Here is a 20,179-nt window from a genome sequence, read left to right as displayed (position 1 = left end):
TCTCCCCTTCAAACAAACCTCTTTTGAACTCTTCATAACTTTTATTCCAAGCTTGTTTTACAGGCTTGGGAAAAATACTGATAAGACATCTCCTTAGGACATCTGCCAGACTATCTCCTGAAAACAAACTAACTTTTTAAGACACCCCCCACCCCCGTATCTGCTGAACTTCAACACAATCACTTCCTCCCTTGCTTGTCATCTAGCAACAGCAACCAATTGCTCTTTAAAAGCGAAAGCCATTCTTTCTCCCCCCATCCTGTATTGATGAGCAATACTTGGCCCTTTCCTCCCCGCATCTATCTTTTCTCTCAGTTATGGATTATTTCACAGCCTGAGTCACTGGCCAAACCCTAACAGTTAATTCAGGCTTTCGTGATGCTGTCACTGACTTTGATCTTCTAGAAGATAAGGAGAGCAAAAAATTTCAGGAATGTCTCCATGAAAACAAGAATCTTGTTCATGTTGCCCATGACCTTATTCAGAAACTCCTCGTGCTAGCAATGTTCCATCCATGTATTTCAAGGACTGTTCATATGAAATATTCAATGACTTGGAGTCAAAGATGGAAGACTGGAAAACAGCTACTTCAGTCAGTTCTCTACCTGATGGAAAATGGGGCCCTGGAATTGACTCCAGGTTTCGACAGTCTCCTGGCACTGTACACAGCATAGCGGGGAAAACAACCTGGATCCCTTGACCTTACTGATGAACAAAAGGTTCTAGAGTGGGCTCAACAGAAGCGGAAGCTGAGCGTGGTACACATCCATGGGAGCTACACCAACCCTAATGCACTGTCCTTCATCCGGCTGGGTACCGGAATGTGCTCAGGAACACTGAAGTTACAAGAGAGGTTCAGAAACTCTATGAAAACAAGTAATTTCTTTCCCTGGATTGTGGCCGGACCTTGGATGACACCATTTTCCAAGCCCTTTTCTGTTTGGAGAGATGTAGATGAGTTCAAGAAAACATGCTGGACAAAGGGATCAAGGTAATCTGCTATGGAAATAAATATGCTGGTCTTCCAGAACATTTCAAGCAACTGACCTATGAGCTCTCCATGAAGGGTAGGTTGGGGATGGTGAGAGGGTTAGCTAAATGGTTCATCTGCAGTACGCAGTGAAAGGAGAGACCACAGTACAGAGCTCTACAGAAGTCACATTAGACCAAGCAATAAGGCCCTACCATGGACCTTGTTTACCAGTAAACTTACAAGAACTCATCACAGCTCCTAGGAAAAACCAAAACCCAAAAGTTGAAACCAAAACCCAGAAGCCAACCTACATGGAATGTGTGTGTGTGTGTGTGTGTGTGTGTGTGTGTGTGTGTGCGCGCGTGCGCGCGCACGCATTCCAATTTAATCCTTCATGCTGGCTGGTTCTTGGTCTTATGAGGTCTGTTTCAGTACGAGCACACCCAACTGACAACGCAGCTCCCCACCCCACCCTTAGGCTGGACATGCCTGTGTCCACGCGCAGATCATTATGATATTCACTGAGTAGATTGCTGCTCTGCAGTGAAGGACTTTGGATGCAGACACTGTGGAACCACCATGGCCCTCGTTACAGTTTTGTACTTCATTCTTGGTTTTCCACTTAAGCTTAATGGCTTTTTAAAAACAAGACTTGAAGCTCTAGTTTTCTAGACCTTTTACAGTGTGCAGTATTTTACATACCTGAGCTGTATTACAAGCTTGTTCATTTAATGAAAAAGAATAAACAGCAGTCATTCCCCTCAGGAGGCACACCTTAAAAGGCCCAGTGTCCCAGTCCTTCCCCTTAGTGAGCACATGTTCCCATGCGCACACATGCATGCACGTGCAGATGCTCGAGCATGTTCAAATATGTGCCTGTGTAAAATGTACAGCTTGATTTGACCCTTCTAGTGTTTTCTTTCCTGCAATTGCAGATGCAGTCAAGCATCAGGGATACTTGTCTATAATCTGGAATCACTCACTGGAAGAATTAAAACAACACCTCAGTTGTGTTTCATCTAAATAGCCACCTTATTCTGGGTACTGAAATGGGCATGAGAGTGTGGTGAGAAAAAACGTGGTCATGAGTAGTGCTGTGGCCAGCACGTCTCCAGGGAAGTGCTAGGAATCCAGAGCTAAGAGCAGGTGATCTGGTGTGAGCCCCTCTTCCTACTAACTTCCTTCCTCTGCCGATGGTTTGACAGAATCTATTTTGGAGGGTGTTGGTATGATGAGACCTGTCCTGCTGGTAACAGGATTCCAGGTAGGACCAATGGGGGAGATTGCCCAGGAGCAGGCAGCATATACCATCAATGAGTTTGAAAAATGTATGCTCTGCCAAGCAACAGGGTAAACGCTCCCTATTTAGATTGAATGTACTGTACAAATTCAAATTTTAGTTTGGTTCATGATGAAATAATTGTCGTTTTTTCAATTTCCCACAAGTAAGAGAAAACTGTACACAGATCCTTCTGTATCACTTCCTTCCTGCTCCTCTCCTTTGTCGTCTCTCTTCCACGCAGAAGAATGGCCCAGCAGAGGCTCGCCATACTCATTCACTAACCACTCCCACACCCCAGTGCCTTGTTCACACCTATGGAAGCTCCCTGAGTAATTCATGATCAGCAACCACAAGGTACTGACAGTTGTTCCATGTTCCCCTAGCTCCATCTGAGAACCTGTAGGCACCTTCTGAAGTCTAAACATCTGCTATTTTAAGGCCTCCTTTATGTTATATAGAAATGTTGCTTTCTTTTTAAATCAAATTCAGATGTGAGAATCTGACAATATACAGTACACATGGCATTAAAAGGGCCCTTAATGTGGTGGGTCAGTGTAGACTGTGGGTCTTTTACCAGTTGATACCCTGATAGAAGACAACATTTTGAAATGATAGTTGTCTGGGGTCCAGAGGAAGGGGTAGCCCCTCTTCCTAATAACTCTCTTCCTAAGCCTACGGTTTGACAGAATCTATTTTGGAGGGTGTTGGCTATGATGAAATCTGTCCCGCTGGTAACAGGATTCTAGGTAGGATCTATTATAAACTGGAAGGTGGACCAATTTCCTTTTTCTCAAGACCAATTGCCCTCAATGGATTGCTAATTTGTAATTCACAGTACTTGAGAGGTACATGCTCCATGAAATGCTCCTTTGATTTTACAGGTGTCCACTACACTTTCTTTTAGGATCTTTGACCTTTGACTGAGCCCTGTTCTGTATCTGTTGTGCATGTGTGTTTTTAACTCAGTAAGAGTAAAAAAAAGATCCATGTAAAATTGCACAACTTGATCTAACCCTCATAGTATTTTCTATAAATTGCAGATTCCTCAAGCATTAGGACTATTGGTATGTATTCTTGAATCATTTGCTGTCTGAAAAAAAGTTGACTTTTATCTATATAGCCATCCTAATTCTGGGTCCCAAAAATGTGCATGTAGATGTGGTTAGAGAAAATGGTCCCACATGTAGGTCTGTGGTGAGTGAGTCTCTAGGGAAGTGTAATGACTCTAGCACAGCCGTGGGCAAACTACGGCCCGCGGGCCGGATCTGGCCCGTTTGAAATTAATAAAACTAAAAAAAAAAAAAAAAAAAAAGACCGTACCCTTTTATGTAATGATGTTTACTTTGAATTTATATTAGTTCACACAAACACTCCATCCATGCTTTTGTTCTGGCCCTCCAGTCCAGTTTAAGAACCCATTGTGGCCCTCGAGTCAAAAAATTTGCCCACCCCTGCTCTAGAGGAAAGAAAAAAATATCATCTGGTGTCAACTGCTCAGTCTCACTGGTGTCCAGAGGCAGGAGTTAGCCCCTCTCACTAATAACTTTAGTCTTGATATATCTGTTTCTACAGAGTTGATTTTGAAGAGTGCTAGTGATGATGAAATCTGTTCTTCTGGGTACGGGTACCAACATTCCAGGTAAAACCAATGGGGTAGCGTTCCTCTGAGCAGTCAGAATTACTGGCAGTGTGTTTAAAAACGTTTGTCCTGCCAAGCAACACAGTGCGCCAAACCTATGTTTAAATTGAAGGTAGTGTAGCTCGGCTGCTGTGGCTCAGTGATTGAGCATCGACCTATGAACCAGAAGGTCATGGTTCAATTCCTGGTCAGGGCACATGCCTGGGTTTTGGGCATGACCCCCCAGTGGGGGGCTTGAAGGAGGCAGCTTATCAATGATTCTCTCTCATCATTGATGTTTCTCTCTCTCTCCCTCCCCTTACCTCTCTGAAATCAATAAAAATATACAAAAAATTGAAGATAGTATAAAAGTTAATTTTTACACAATGAATAATTTTAAGTTTTTAAATTCCTCACATATAAGAAAACTATACAAGGACTCCATTTCTTTCCTGTTCCTCCCTTTTGTCATCTGTCTTTCAACCAATAGATGGCCCAGAAGCTCAGGCCATATTTGTTAACCACCTTCATGCCCTCTAGCCCCTTGTCCAAGCCAAGAAGAGCTCCCTGAGTATTTCATCATTAGCAATCACCAAGGTACTGATGGTTATTTTGTGTCCCTCTAGCTTTGAGACCCTGTTAAATGCAACTTCTAAAGTAAAAACATTTGTTCAAGTAAGCACCCCTTTACTGATGTCATATAGAAATGTTGCTTTAATGCTTTCTTTCCTTTCCTTTTTTTGTTTTGTTAATCCTCACCTGAGAATATATTTTCCATTGCTTTTCAGAGAGAGTGGAAGGGAGAAAAAAACGGGGAGGGAGAGAGAGAAACATGGATGAGAGAGACACATCAGACTGGTTGCCTCCCACACACACCCCGACGGGGGCAGGGCAGGGGAGGGCAGGAGGGAGAGGGGAGGAGCAAACCACAACCTAGTTATGTGCCCTTGGCTGGGAATCGAACCCACAACCCTTCAGTATGCAGACCAATGCTCTAACCACTTAGCAACACTGGCCAAGTGTTTTGGATATAAAATCTTATAATGTGCAATTTGTAAGACATACACCGTGTCCTTGATGTTTTAGGTTAATGTTGACCTTGTGTCTTTTCCTACTTGAATATCTGATAGAAAAGAACATTTTGAAATGACAACACCCATTATAAACTGGGCGGTGGAGACTTTCCCTCACAGTTTCCTCCTTGGATTAAGTATTTTGTAATTGGCTTGCCAATGAACTTGATAGGCACATGCTCCGGAGAAAGCCCAGCCTCTCAACAGGCTCATCTCTACTTGCTTTGGGGTCTTTGACCTTTGATTCCAAACCTGTTTTAGATCTGTGCTTTTTTTAATTTACCAAGAGTTAAAACAGACCTGTGTGTAAAATTGCATAGCTTGACTTGATCCTCAGTGTGTTCTTTTATATAAGTGCAGATGCCGCAAGCATCAGAAATGTTGGTATAAATTCTGGAATCACTCACTGGATAAAAAAAAACAAAAACAAAAATGTTTGTTGTGCTGTGAATGCAGAAGGAAGAGTAGGGTGGCCTGGTGTTAGGCAGCACAGCCTCACTGGTCTCTGGATAGAGGGGTAAGCCCTTCTCCCTCATAACTTTCTTCCTGAGGTCTGTGTTTCCAAAGAGTAGAGTCTGGCGAGAGTGATAAGATCTGGATGTTAACATTCTGGGTAGGACCATTTGGGAGGCTTCCCAGGAGCAGTCAGAATACAACAGCAGTGGGTTGATTAAACTTATGCCCTGACACTCAACACAGTGCATCCAACCTATATTTGGATGGAAGGTACTATGAAATTTCAAATATTAATTTGATTCATGATGAATAATTGTAGGTTATTCAATAGCCAATATGTAAGAGAATACTGAAAGACTCTTTGTATTCTTTTTTTGCTTCTCTCCTTTGCCATCTGTCTTCTACCCAGTAGGATGGCCTAGCAAGGGTCAGCCCATACTTGTTAACTAACCACCACCATACCCTCTAGCCTGTTGTCCTCACCTATCAAAGCTCCTTGAATAATTCATGATCAGTGATCACGAAGGTACTGACGATTGTTCTGTGTTCCCCTAACTCCGTCTGAGAACCTGTTAAAGGGACCTTCTGAATTCAGTCCAAACATCTTCTGCTTAATGTTCCCTTTATTTATGATATATATTTTTTCCTTTTTAAAAAACTTTTCAATTCAATTCAGATGTGATAATCATGGTATACATGATATACAATATACAAAGCAACCATTATGTGCTGCCATGGTATTTACTGTGGGTCTTTACCAATTGATAGCTAATAAAAGAGATCATCTTGAAGTGAGAGCATCCATTGTAAACGCGATGATGAGTTCTTTTCTCAAGACCAATGTCTCTGCTTGGATTTAGTATTGTATAATTGGCAGCCCAGTGTACTTCACAGGCACATGCTCGGGAAAAGTTCCGGCCTTTCAATTGCTTTTTTCTAAATGTGACTTTTTGGGTCTTTGGCCTTTGAGTCAACACCTAAACCCACTTTTTAAAAAAACCCATAAATTGTAAAAATAAAATAAAATAAAGACCCTTGTAAATGTGCGCGGCTCGATCTCACTATCATAGCGTTTTCTTGTCTATGACTGCAGATGCCTCCAGCATCAGGAGTATTCATGTGTATTCGGGAATACTCCTGGCTGAATAAAAATTTGTGCTGGCTTTTGTCTCTACAGCCACCCTAGTTCTGGGTCCTAAAGTGAGAATGTGGGTGTGGGGAGAGATAATGGTCTCCTACGTTCATTTCTATGGCTAATGTGTCTCTAGTGCAGTCCTATGAATCCAGACAACAGAGCATGGTGATCGGGTGTCCAGCCAGCATGGCCTCACTGGTCTGGAAAAGGGGTGAACCCTTCCTGGTAATAACTGCTCTCTCTCTTTTTTTTTTTAAATATATTTTATTGATTTTTTACAGAGAGGAAGGGAGAGAGAGATAGAGAGTTAGAAACATCGATGAGAGAGAAACATCGACCAGCTGCCTCCTGCACATCTCCTACTGGGGATGTGCCCACAACCCAAGTACATGCCCTTGACCGGAATCAACCTGGGACCCTTCAGTCCGCAGGCCGACGCTCTATCCACTGAGCCAAACCGGTTTCGGCTACTGCTCTCTTTTTAAAAACTTTGTTTCCCTCACCTAAGGATATGCTTTTTATTGATTTTAGAGAAAGGAGGAGAGAGAGAGAGAGAGAGAGAGAGAGAGAGAGAGAGAGAGAGACATCAATCAGTTGCCCCCATGCATGCCCTGACTGGGGATCAAACCCACTACCTTTTGGTGTATGGACAACTCTCCAATCAACCAAGCCAAACTGGCCAGGGCACAACTTCCTTCTTGATGCCTCTTTTTACGGACATTTTGGAGAGCGTTAGTAATGATGAAATCCGTCCTGCTGGGTAACAGGATTCCAGGTAGGACCAATGGCGTTTTCCAAGAGCCGTCAGCATATACTGGCAGTGGTTTTGAAAAAACGACATCCTGCCAAATACAGTGTGTACCCCACAAATTACTCAAATGAAGGTACTGTGGAAATCACATCTTTCAGTTGACTGAAATAATTGTAGCTACTTAATGCCCTGTGTGTAAGAGAAAGCTGGGAAAAGGCAAGCCATACTCTTTTCATTTACACGTGGAAAGTCATTTTACTTAGTCCACGAGTATTGCTACAGGCACAGATTGACATTCATTTAACAGTCAAGTATGAGTGCACCCACTGCCAGCTGGTCAGGTCTCAGTCAAAGTTGCACAGACACTAGCTGAAGTCAACAGTCAGCTACATGTCAGGGCCTATAGACGTAACACATTAACCCAGCAAAGCTCCTGCCCAGCTGGCTGCTTCCCCAGCTTGTTGCATTAACTGCTCTTCCGGGGCTGGCCAGTTAAAATAACTGCTGGTTCTTGGCAGAGCTGCCGTGTGACAGTTGGTTTGGAATGTTCTAGGTTCTGAGATAGTTTGAGAGTCAAGCAGACTGTTGGTCACTGGTGTGGTCACCTGATCATGAGAAGGGCTCAAGGCAAAAGATCCAACCCTGAATGTGTGTGTGTGTGTGTAAAAGGAGGGGGGGGGGGTTGTCCGTAAGTGCTTGTGTTTCCCAAGGGACCTCAGAGAGGCTTTGGTTGGAAAAAAATGAGCAGGAGGTTGGTCAGGTTTTAGAATCTTTTCCTGGCTCAGGCCTTTGCCTGCATTTCTTTTCTTTTTTTTTTTTTTAATATATTTTATTGATTTTTTTTACAGAGAGGAAGGGAGAGAGATAGAGAGTTAGAAACATCGATGAGAGAGAAACATCAATCAGCTGCCTCCTGCACATCTCCTACGGGGGATGTGCCCGCAACCCAGGTACATGCCCTTGACCGGAATCGAACCTGGGACCTTTCAGTCCGCAGGCCGACGCTCTATCCACTGAGCTAAACCGGTTTCGGCATTGCCTGCATTTCTTTTCCAAATATTAGGCTGCTGGCCTGGATTGCCCTAAGGAAGTCTAAACCAGTGACAAAGACACAGATTATTGGCTCTTCTGTGGAGAAAGATAAACTATATGAGAATGTGTTGGCATAGGTAGCTGAATATTAATAAAGGAAGGGAGTAAAGGGAGTTGGACATTGTTGAGCCCAATGGGTTGTGGAGCTGCGTGGGACACCGAGCCTGCTGCATTCGGGAGCTACAGCTTCACAAACCCCCTCGGGGATCGCAGCATTTCCCCACCAAGGGGATCAACGTCCCTCAGCGCCCTCCCGCCGCCCCCCCCTCCCCCGCCCACTCCCGCTATAGGGAGGAAGGACGGCTTTTCTATTTCCCAGGTCCATTTGCCCAGACTATGGGGGGAAAGGACAAACAATAAGGGGAGGTTCCTCCGCTGGGCACATGTGAGTAGGAGCCAAGATGGCACCCGGGGAGGAGCTTTCACTGTGAGGCATGGGTAGGAGGAACTCAGGTGGTGACCATAGCAAGTGGAGTCTAGCCTGGGGAAAGGATCGCATTGGGTAAGGGACGCAAAACCTGGGGAGGTCTAGGAAATGGAATGGATCAAAGGAGGAACCATCAGAAGCTCGTGAAATATTGGGAAGTTGATTAATTTGAAAGGGTACCTGGTCCTTCCCAAGCCTGAGATAATATAACCCAAGCTTAACAAAACTCTCTCTCTCTTTCTCTCTCTCTCTCTCTCTCTCTCTCTCTCTCTCTCTCTCTCTAACATGTGCTTACCCCATTCATTCACACGTTCTCTCTCCATAGCAACCATGAGGGCTTAGCAGCCACCTGGGGCCTGTGGCAGACCACGTGGGCTTGGGCCTCGCACCAGCCAGAGTGCAGCTGGGAACACAGACTAAGCTAGCCGGATGGGGACAGGCGTGGACTAAGGTTTGGCATGGCACAGCACTTTTGGACACTGGTCTTTGTACTGGGCCTGATGACGAGAAAGCTGGACTGTTTTTCATGACAGGACAGACAGAGATGAGACTTTGGGAACCTGGGGGAGCCTTCTATTGCCCCAAATAAACCTTACCATCAGACCTCATTCTCCCATGTGGGTCTCCAAAAATGCTTTTCTCAATGACACCACAAGGATTCCACTTCCACTGGCAACAAATATATGCGAGCAGGGTTTTATATCAATGAACCAAAGATGCCCATATTATTGGCCCTGTGTTTTTTACTGCACAGCAGTCTGGACCATTTGTTCAAAAACTACTTGACCCAATTCCAATTGATTAAATTATAGTTGAAGTGAACTCATTTTAGCCATTTAAAGTGTCTGGGTAGTGTGGAACCTGCAGTACCGTCTTCTGGCCGTAGATAACACGGACCCCGGGTATAAACAACTCACTGCAGCCCTCTGGGTTCTCTGACCCAGAGCCCTCACCATGATGCTGAGCAAAATCACCAGACACCGCAGGTCCCTGGCTGAGTCTCTCCTCCCCTTGGAGCCACCTGCCCTTTTCATTCTCTAGATGGGGCGCCATCCTGTTGTCTCTGGGAGGCCTTATGCTGGGGTGAGCTCCCCCTGCATGTTAATCTGTCAAAGTGCCCCCCAAATAAAGTCTGTTGTGTGTTGCTGCCAGGTTTGGTCATATGTGTTCCCTTGATCAGTTTGAAATCCCTGAACTCAATACACAGAAGAGCTGGAGCCAAGAGTCAGGTGCTGCTGCATGTTGTGGGGCAGTGAGGAGGGAGGCTGCCGCCTGGTCCTCAGCCACCCAGACCGAGTCCCGAGTGGTTCTGGGAGGAGAACACGTGGCCCCATTCTTTATGCCTGTGCAGCCAGTGGGTATGCCATCAGGTCTTTCCCCTGGAGATGCAGAAGGAAGCCCGTGGGACAGGTGGGGGCCATCTTCACGGACACGCAAATTATGCATCTGTACATTCCTTTTTATCTTTGAACTTTTGCTCTGCATTGAAATATTATGGGACGTGCATGAGCATAGGAGATATCCAGGTAGCAGGCTGTGCATTGTGGGCTCAGGCATGAGACTCAGCAGGCCGAGGGCATCACGCGGTGGTGGTTTAGCCTGGCTGCCAGGTGTGTCTGTGCACCCCTGAGCGTTTCAGGGACAACAGGTCCCTAGAAGTGTTTAGGCCCAGGACCCAGACCCAGACTGTTCATGGTAATGCTAGCAGTAGAAGACTTACTCTTCCTTGATATCTTCCAGGAGTTTTTTTTAAATGTATTTGGGTGCTCCTGCATTGGGTGCATACATATTTATCAGGGTTATATCCTCTTGTTGTATTGATCCCTTTAGTATTATGAAGTGGCCTTCCTTATCTCTTGTTATGACCTTCACTTTGAGGTCTATTTTGTCAGATATAAGTATTGCTACCCCAGCTTTTTTTTCAACAATGGAATACTATTGCTGTGGTAAAAAAGGAGTTCTTACCATTTGCAATAGCATGGATGGAACCGGAGAGCATTATTGCTAAGTGAAATAAGCCAGTCAGAGAAAGATAAATATCACATGATCTCACTCATTTATGGAATATAATGAACAACATAAACTGATGAACAAAAACAGATCCAGAGACAGAGAAGCATCGATCAGACCGTCAAACCTCAGAGGGAAGGTAGGGGAGGGTGGGGGTAAGGGGGAGAGATCAACCAAAGGACTTATATGCAAGCATATAGGCCTAACCAATGGACACAGACAACAGGGGGTGAGGGCATGAGTGGGGGGGATGGGGGGGGGTAATGTGGGGATAAGGACACATATGTAATAACTTAATAAAAATTAAGGAAAAAAAAAGAAGACTTACTGCCCTGACTGGTTTGGCTCAGTGGATAGAGCGTCAGCCTGCGGACTCAAGGGTCCCAGGTTCGATTCCAGTCAAGGGCATGTACCTTGGTTGCGGGCACATCCCCAGTGGGGAGTGTGCAGGAGGCAGCTGATCGTTGTTTCTCTCTCATCGATGTTTCTAACTGCCTATCCCTCACCCTTCCTCTCTGTAAAAAATCAATAAAATATATTAAAAAAAAAAGACTTACTAAGTTACGTAATGTCTAGTCACTGGGGTGTACACATGAAAGTAATATAATATGTCAACTTTTATTGAAAAATAAAAAATGATTTAAATTTTTAAAAAGAAATAATGAATTTAATATAAAGATCATTGTAGTAAGCAAACCAGAACATTTATTTTAATATGAAGATTCAGAAGAACCAATTATTAATGAAGAAAACAATATTAATATTAAATTTCCTTCATAATTGCAGGTAACAGTGACTTAATGAATAAACAGGCATTTCGAATTATACACAAATCCAGATTCCAACTTGGTTTCTTGTACAAATTCCACAAGTTATAGGATATGTCAGGTGAAGATAAAGGGCACTTTTGTAAGTTTACATTTAAAAATTAAATTCACATCTCTGCCCTAACAGGTTTGGCTCAGTGGATAGAGCGTCAGCCTGAGGACTGAAGGGTCCCGGGTTTGATTCTGGTCAAGGGCATGTACCTTGGTTGCAGGCACATCCCCAATAGGGGGTGTGCAGGAGGCAGCTGATCGATGTTTCTCTCTCATCGATGTTTCTAACTCTCTATCCTTCTCCCTTCCTCTCTGTAAAAAATCAATAATATATATATTTTTTTAAAAATTCACATCTCCTTTATCCATCTCTTGCAGGCCACTTCAGTGGTTCCCTTGTCCTGGCCACCATGAATTTAACCAATGTCACCCCAATAAATTTCATTTAAAATGCTATGGTAAAAATAATAAATACATTTAGACTGACTTGTAACCCATGTGTTTGAAGAGTTAAATTATTATAGAAAAGTTGTTCTCCAAAAACCAGCAACTCTTGTAAACTACAATTTACATTTCAAATTTGGGTAGTGTGGAATTGAGAAATTCATCTCAATATTGTTACAGCCTAGACCAGTGGTTCTCAACCTTGGCTGCACATTAAAATCACCTGGGAATCTTTTAAAAATCCTGGCGGGTGGCTCAGTTGATTGGAGTGTCCTCCCACACAGCAAAAGGTTGCAGGTTTGATTCCCCCGTTGGGGCACATGTGGGAGGCAACCAATCGATGTCTCTCTCTTACATAGATGTTTCTCTCTCATCGATGTCCCTCTCTCTCTCTCTCTCTCTCTCTCTCTCTCTCTCAAAAAACAATTAAAAATTGATTTATACCCCCTTGGATTAATTTTCCTATAGTCTGCTGTCAACAAGATGCCAACAGCTCTCTCTATTGTAATTTCTTTCTCGGGATCTTTAAAAAAAAAAATTTCCCTTTATTGAATTTTAGAGAGAGGAAGGGAGAGGGACAGAGAGAGAGAAACATCCATGAGTGAAACAGCATTGATCCACTGCTCCTCACAGGCCTCCCTCCCCCGAGGATCGAGCCTGCAACCCGGGCATGTGCTCTGACTGGATATCAAGCCGGTGACCTCTTGGTTCCTGAGTCAACACTCAACCGCTGAGGCGCACCAGCCGGGCTCAGGGTCCTTTTTCTTTTTTTTCTTTTTAAATCCTCACCCGAGGATATCTTTCCATTGATTTTCAGTGTGGAAGGGATGGAGGAGGTGGGTAGAGAGAGAAAGAGAAACATCAACATGAGAGAGACACATCGATTGGTTGCCTCCGGCATGTGCCCTAACGAACCCGCAGCTGAGGTATGTGTCCTTGACTGGAAATGGAACCCTCTACGGGCCGGTGCTTAACCACTGAGCTAACCAGCCAGGCCTGTTTCTCAGGGTCTTGTCTCAGAGTTACAACGGAAGCCGATACTTAGAAAATGCAGTGGCTGTTTCAAGAAGTAGGTCAGAAACATGGGCATCCGGCCCCACACCTGGGCGCACTGTGCACACAACTCACTGGAAGGTGCTGTTGACATTCAGTCCTGAAGATGATGCAGGACTTTCGTGGGGGGCGGGATGGGTGCCCGTGTCCCTCCTGAGACCCGGCCTGGCCGCTGGCTTCGTGGTGATGGCTGCTCGCCCCGTGCCCGGGCAGCGGGAGGCCCGTGGTGCGGGGCCCACGCAGGGACCCCAGCGGCCCGCCCCCTCCCGCCGCTCCAGCCTTTCGGGGCTTGGGGTCACCCCCCCGCCCCCCGACGCCCCCGTCCGCTGCTCCACTCTGGATTCTCCCCGGGTCACTCCCTGCTGCACAGGAGCCGGGAGCCGGGAGCCGGGCCGAGAGAGACATGCAGGCTGACCTGGGAGGCGCTGTGTTCTGCTCAGTCCGCGCAGGAAGGCGAGGACCTGCTGGCCGCGATGGCCTCCGGGCCACCCAGTCCTCGGCTCTGCATCGGAAACGCTGCTCCTGTGGGAACCCAGCGGAGGAAGAGACGGAGAGCTCCTGGAATAAGAACGGGGTCAAACCGCCCCCGCCTCCTCGTGTCACCGTCTGCAGCTGCCCACCCCCCCCCTCCCCACACACACACACCGCCCCGTGGCATGTCCATTGGCCGCCGCGCACGGGTGCTGCCTGGAGGGCAGGGTCTCTCTTGTTGGCTTGTGGGCCCTGTCGCGTCCTGGGAACTCTGAGTCTCATCGGAACCGGGTATTCCCTGTGTCTGGGGCCGGTGCGGATCCATTCAGCCACCTCTCGCCCTCCCTCTCAGGTGTCACACCTGGAACGGGACCCGACACTTGATGTGGGGCCTGGGAAAAGGCCCGAAGGTCCCGCAGCTGGACCAGTCCCGGTGGCCGTCGGGGTCCTCAACGCGCTGTCCGCGGTGGGGCGGCAGCCGGGTGAAGAGCTGCGCTCCCAGCTCATCCTCCCCCAGATGGTCAGTTGCCCGATTCCTCAGCTCTGGCCTGTTCACCCTGTGTGCTTGCGTGTCCCTGGAGCCCAGCAGCAGAGCGCCTCTCAGAGGCTCAGCTGGGGAAGGGTCCCAGGGAACCCTTGTTTCTAAAGATGGGGTGGCGGCAGCAGCTCCCTCTTCCTGCCCCCGCCTGCAGCCTGCTCCGGGCCTAGGAGCCCTTGTTCTCTCCATACCGGGCCTTGATTTGTGCTGAGGGTCAGCGCTTGGCTCCTCTTCCTGAGACGGTGGAAACAGCCAGCGCTGTGGCCTCTACCCTGCGGACGGGGAGCGGGGCTCTGGGCGCCACTGCCTGTGGGTTGTGGCTTGAAGGACAGTTCTGTTCGCTGGTCAGACCCAGGGTCCTTAGCCCCCACATGGTGGGGGGTTAGCCTGTCCCTGCCAGAGGGAGAGAGAGAGGGTGAGTTGGCTTTTGAAGCAGGTGCTTTGGGAAGAAGATAGTTTTGATACAAGAGAAAGATCCAGAAAAGTATGGCTGAACCTGTTAAGGGTTATTTCTTTTCCTTGCAATTCCAGAAAAACAAGCCTCTAATTGTCATGTTTTCGAATCGACATTCACGTGACATCTTTTTCTGAAATTAATTAAAATACTAATTTTGTTTTTGGGAAAAAAAAAGAAAAGATGATGCAGGCTGCCATGAGTTGGGGGTGGGTGCGGGGAGTCCCTAAAGGAGTAGGGGGAGGGATGGGCTTAGAGTTACTCAGGTGGGGTTACCAGCGGTGGCTCTGGGAGTCCAACTGGGGGCGGGTGTAGGAGACAGTGGGGCCAGCTGGTCAGAACCAGACCCTGCAGAGGAGCAGTGACTTCGGGGCTGGGGCCAGAGCTTTCCGGGTTTCTGTGAAGTCTCCATGGGCCCCATTTTCTGAAGGTTTCTGGAGTTTGTGGTGATTATTGCTTCAGCCACCACTGCCCCTCATTTCCCTCCTGGGCTGGGCTGATCTGATCCCTGCTGTGCCCCCTCTGGGGCTGGGCCCAGCCGCGTTTCCTCCCCTAGTGGACCTTCTCCTGCCATCCCCACCTCCTCCTCATTCATCCTCCTGCAGCACAGGGACACGGGCACCAAGAGGTGCACCCGAGTGGTCTGCTGGGAGCCAGTCAGGCCAGGAGCTGGCACACCTCAGAACCGCAGTGAGTGCACAGCTGAAGGTTGTCGTTCACAGGCACAGTCTACACACACAGACTTGCTAGAGTCATTATTGCTCCCCATGCAGGCTACACCTCCTGCAAATCAAATCTGTGCTGCTCAGCCTTACAAATAAGTGGATCCTCCTGTCCCCTGGAGAAGTCTCGTCCTCAGGCTCTCACATCATGTGCCCCTCTCTGATGTGCACTTTCCAGGATGGATATATACAGGACACCTTTGTAGGACCTTCGTATTTACAAAAAGATTTACAGAAACCTGTGGAAGATCGGAATGTTGAAATGCATGTCTCTGCAAACAGATGAAGATGAACACAGTGTTGAAATGCATTTGCCTTATCAGCTAAAGATGTGGGAGGGTATGACTCCCAGGGGGAGATTTATGGACCCATTGAACACCTAGATGAAATGGGTATGAGTGCTCCAGAACAATGAGACCCTGTGTCTTTTAACAATGACTTGAAGAAATACCATAATAATATGTGAGGAAGACATCCCATTGGATTAAATGCTATCACAGAGCCCCAGAAGAAAGGAATAAATATGAGCTTTTCTCTTTTGAGTTACACCCTCTCAAGCAGTGTAGAGACTAGCAAGACAGTTCAGTGAGTTCTACTGCTGAAACACTCAGTTCAGTCCACTGAACCTCTGAGTCCTCAGGGATGCCACCTGCACGCTCTCACACTCCGTTCCCAGCCCCAGCCCAGCTCTGACCAAGACACTGCTGGGATTCTGAAACCTCAGACTAATAGAAGTTTCTTCTCTTTTCTTCTAGTAGGTGTAATCCTCCTTAATTTTAACTCATTGAAAACGCTTTATAGTTTAGGTTAGTGGAAGGAAAACTGACATCAAATATTTTTTTCTAATTTTATTTTTCAATTAGAGTTTACATTCAATATTATTTTGTATTTGTTTCAAGTGTACAGCATAATGATCAGACAATTATATACTTTGAAAAGTGGTCCTCCTTGATAAAAAAAAAACCTAGTGGGTATTATGCTAAGTGAAAAACTCAGACAAAGTCAAATACCCTATGATTTCACTTACATGTGGAATTGAAAGAACAATATAAATAAACAAACAAACTCATAGATACAGAGATCAGAGTTATGGTTGCCAGAGGGAAGATGGGTTGAGGAACTGAGTGAAAAAGATAAAGGGATTAAAAAGTACAGATTGGTACTTATGAAAGAAGAACACAAGACGGTGGCATAGGTAAATGTAGTACTCCCAGCCTCTCACACCACATCAAAATTACAATTAAAATACAGAACAACCATCATTCAGAACAGTCTGAAATCCAGCTGAACGAAAGTCCTACAACTAGAAAATTAAAGAAGAAAGCACATAAAGACTTGTAGGAGGAGGAGAAACCAAGATGGCGGCGTAGGTAAACACTGGAGATTGCTGCCTCGCACAACCACTTCAAAAATACAACTAAAAGACGCAACGGACATCGTCCAGAACCACAGGAAGGCTGGCTGAGTGGAAATTCTACAACTAGAAGGAAAGAGAAAAGCATACTGAGACTCAGAGGAGGCACAGTACGGAAGTAAAATACTAAGGTGCGGAGTGCATGCGGAGCGGGCTTGCGGCTGAGGGCGCGGTTGTTGTTTTCAATAGGGAAGGAGTCTCAGGCTCTGAGCTCCAGTTCCGGGGGAGTCTCTAGGGACCCAGACTCATACAGGAGAAGCGGGACTGTCTGGCATCGGTCGGAACTCGAGGGCAGCTTTCTCTCGGAGGTGCTTGCAGTGATTACTGGGACACTGAGAAGCAGAGCCTCTGAGGGCTGGATTGAGAGCAGCCATAATTGCTAACCCCGCCCTGTTGATCCTGTGGGACCCGCCCTGCCCAAGCCCTGCAGGGAGGCTTTTGCTGGATAGCCTCAGGCAAAGGCTAGATTAGCACCTCCCTAGAGATCCAGGAACCAGTGTACCCAGAGGTCAGAGTGGGACAATCCAGTTTTCAGCCCCGTGGAACCATAAAGGACACACTCAGGGGGCAGACTCAGTGAGCACCAAAGCCCCATTGAAGAAAGTCTTGCCCCGGAGGGGTGTCTCCAGCACAGAAGTTCTCCCACTGCAGACACAGCTGATTCTCACAGCCAATTGGCCTGGAGGTCAATTCCTCCCAGTGATAACTACAACAATCAAGGCTTAACTACAGCAAGACTGTACACAAAAACCACAAGGGGGTGCACCAAGAGTGTCCTCCTCAGGTAATTGGGGAGGCTGAAAGCAGCAAGAGAAAGAAACTCAGTTACCTACAAGGGAGTACCCATATGAATGTCAGCTGATTTTTCAACAGAAACTTTGCAGGCCAGAAGGGAGTGGCAAGAAATATTCAAAGTGATGAATACCAAGAACCTACAACCAAGATTACTTTATCCAGCAAAGCTATCATTCAGAATTGAAGGTCAGATAAAGAGCTTCACAGATGAGAAAAAGCTAAAAGAGTTCATCACCACCAAACCAGTATTATATGAAATGCTGAAAGGTATCCTTTAAGAAGAGGAAGAAGGAAAAGGTAAAGATACAAATTATGAACAACAAATGCACATCTATCAACAAGTGAATCTGAAAATCAAGTGAATAATCTGATGAACAGAATGAACTGGTGATTATAATAGAATCAGGGGCATAGAAAGGGAGTGGACTGGCTATGCTTATGGGGGAAAGGGGTGAGGGGGATGTGGGAAGAGACTGGACAAAAATCGTGCACCTATGGATGAGGACAGTGGATTGGGAGTGAGGGAGGAGGGTGGGGTGGGAACTGCGTGGAGGGGAGTTATGGTGGGAAAAAGAGGAACAAATTAATAATCTGAACAATAAAGATTTAATTAATTTTTTTAAAAAGATACAAATTATGAACAACAAATACACATCCATTAACAAGTGAATCTAAAAATCAAGTGAATAAATAATCTTATGATCAGAATAAACTGGTGATTATAATAGAATCAGGGGCATAGAAAGGGAGTGGGGAGAACCAAGATGGCGGCGTAGGGAGCGGACCTGTGTGTGCTGCTCTCTCACAGCATCACTGAAACTATCAACTATGAAGTAAACAACCGCCACTCAGAACCATGGGGAAGTTGGCCCAGTGGGAGATCTACAACTGGAGGAAAAGAAAGAAGCGCAGTGAGACTGAGTGGGAGCTACGGAGGCACCAAAACCAGAGGTACGCAGTCACACGCCACGCGGGCTGCAAATGGATTCTCGGTTTTTTACGAACCCTCGAATCCTCTGGGCTTGCTCGGGGCGGGTCTCTGAGGCCCCAGATCCCACAGGGAGAGGCGGCCACGGCCTTGCAGTGGTCGGAGAGCGAGGGAAGCTCCGACACGCGGCTGCTCGCCCGCACTGAGGGACAAGAAGTCCTGGTGTCCCGGGGAGGCGAGGGGCGCGGAGACGCCGCCATCGCTATTTCCTCCACGCTGGCGACTCCCTGTGACCCCGCCCTACCCTCAGGGCTGTGCCAGAGGCACAAGAGGGAATGACTGTGCTTTTACAAACTCTCAAATCCACTGAGCTGGTTCGGGCGGGTCTCTGAGGCCCCAGGCCCCAAGGCGAGAGACGGCACGGCCTTCCAGCGGTCAGAAAGCGAGGGAGGCTCTGGCGCTCGGCTGCTCGCCGGCACTGGGGGACGCAAAGTCCTGGAGTCCTGGATAGGCAAGGGGCCGCTGAGTCTCCACACGGCGACTCCCTGTGACCCCGCCCTACGCAATTTACATTCCCATCTGGGCTGTGCCAGACTCACAAGTAGAAACGCCTTTGCTTCTGCAAATTTTCAAATCCACTGAGTTGGTTCAGGCGGGATCATGAGGCACCAGACCCTACGGGGGGAGGCAGCACGGCCTTGCAGCCATCAGAAAGCGAGGGAGACTCTGTTGCACAGCTGCTCGCCGGCACTGGGGGACACAAAGCCCTGGCAGAGATTCAAGGGGCCGCGGAGACTCAGCCAGTGCTATTTGCTCCGCTATGGCGACTCCATGAGTCTCAGCCCTAATCAATTTACATCCCCATCCAAGCTGTGCCAGGTGCACAAAAAGACCCACCTGCGCTTTTGCAGCCTATCCCAACAAATTGCAGACTTCAACTGCTCACAGCCATGGGAGACACACTCAAGAAGCAGACCCAGGAGAACCAGGATGGCGGCATAAGGAAGAGACCTGTGCGTGCTACCTCACACAACAACATCGAAACTACCAAATATCAGACAAACACCTATCATACAGAACCATGGGAAAGTTGGCCCAGTGGAAGCTCTACAACTGGAAGGAGAGAAAGAACATTGAGACTGAGTAGGATGTGACACCAAGTACAGAGCCCAACCCAACAAATTGCAGATTTCAACTCCTCGCATAGAAAGAAGCACATTGAGACTGAGTAGGATGTGCAGAGGCACCAAGTACAGAGCCCATCCCAGCAGGCTGCAGATTTCAACTCCTTGCATCTGGGAGGGACGCAATCAGGGGGCAGAGTCGGGTCCGGGGCCGGCCAGGGCTGGGCCTGACTCGGCCGGCACTGTGGAACTGCTGTACCAGCAAGCACACAAACATGCCCACTGGTCCCAGTCTCTTGTGGGGCGCTGGGGGACAGCAGACAGGCAGTCTGCGCACTTGGTGGAGGGCAGGAGTGCTGGATGTTCAACCACCAGGAACGCCTGGAGATTTTGCCTGGTGGGGAGCCGCCGGCAGGGGACAGAGGGCCAAACTTCCTGTTTCCCCGGTAAGGCTGGGATGGCCCCGGGGAGGTCGGGATGGACCCGGTCAGGTCGAAACGGCCCCGGTGTGGTAGGGACAACCCCGGTCAGGTTGAAACAGCCCCCGTGAGGTAGGAACGACCCCGGTGAGGTTGAAACGGCCCCCGTGAGGTAGGACGAC

The 20,179-nt window shown here is 47.4% G+C and overlaps 2 pseudogenes; both read left to right on the top strand.

Moving 5' to 3' along the window:
• LOC102422000 overlaps positions 1–2,327 on the top strand; it is a 3,838-nt pseudogene extending 1,511 nt beyond the window's left edge.
• An 11,278-nt stretch (positions 2,328–13,605) lies between these two features.
• Positions 13,606–15,941, top strand: LOC106697924 (annotated as a pseudogene).
• The last annotated feature ends 4,238 nt before the right edge of the window (positions 15,942–20,179 follow it).

The sequence above is a fragment of the Myotis lucifugus genome, unplaced genomic scaffold (genome assembly GCF_000147115.1).
Source record: "Myotis lucifugus unplaced genomic scaffold, Myoluc2.0 scaffold_117, whole genome shotgun sequence".
Classification (NCBI taxonomy): Eukaryota; Metazoa; Chordata; class Mammalia; order Chiroptera; family Vespertilionidae; genus Myotis; species Myotis lucifugus.
This window is presented reverse-complemented; position numbering and strand designations above follow the sequence as displayed.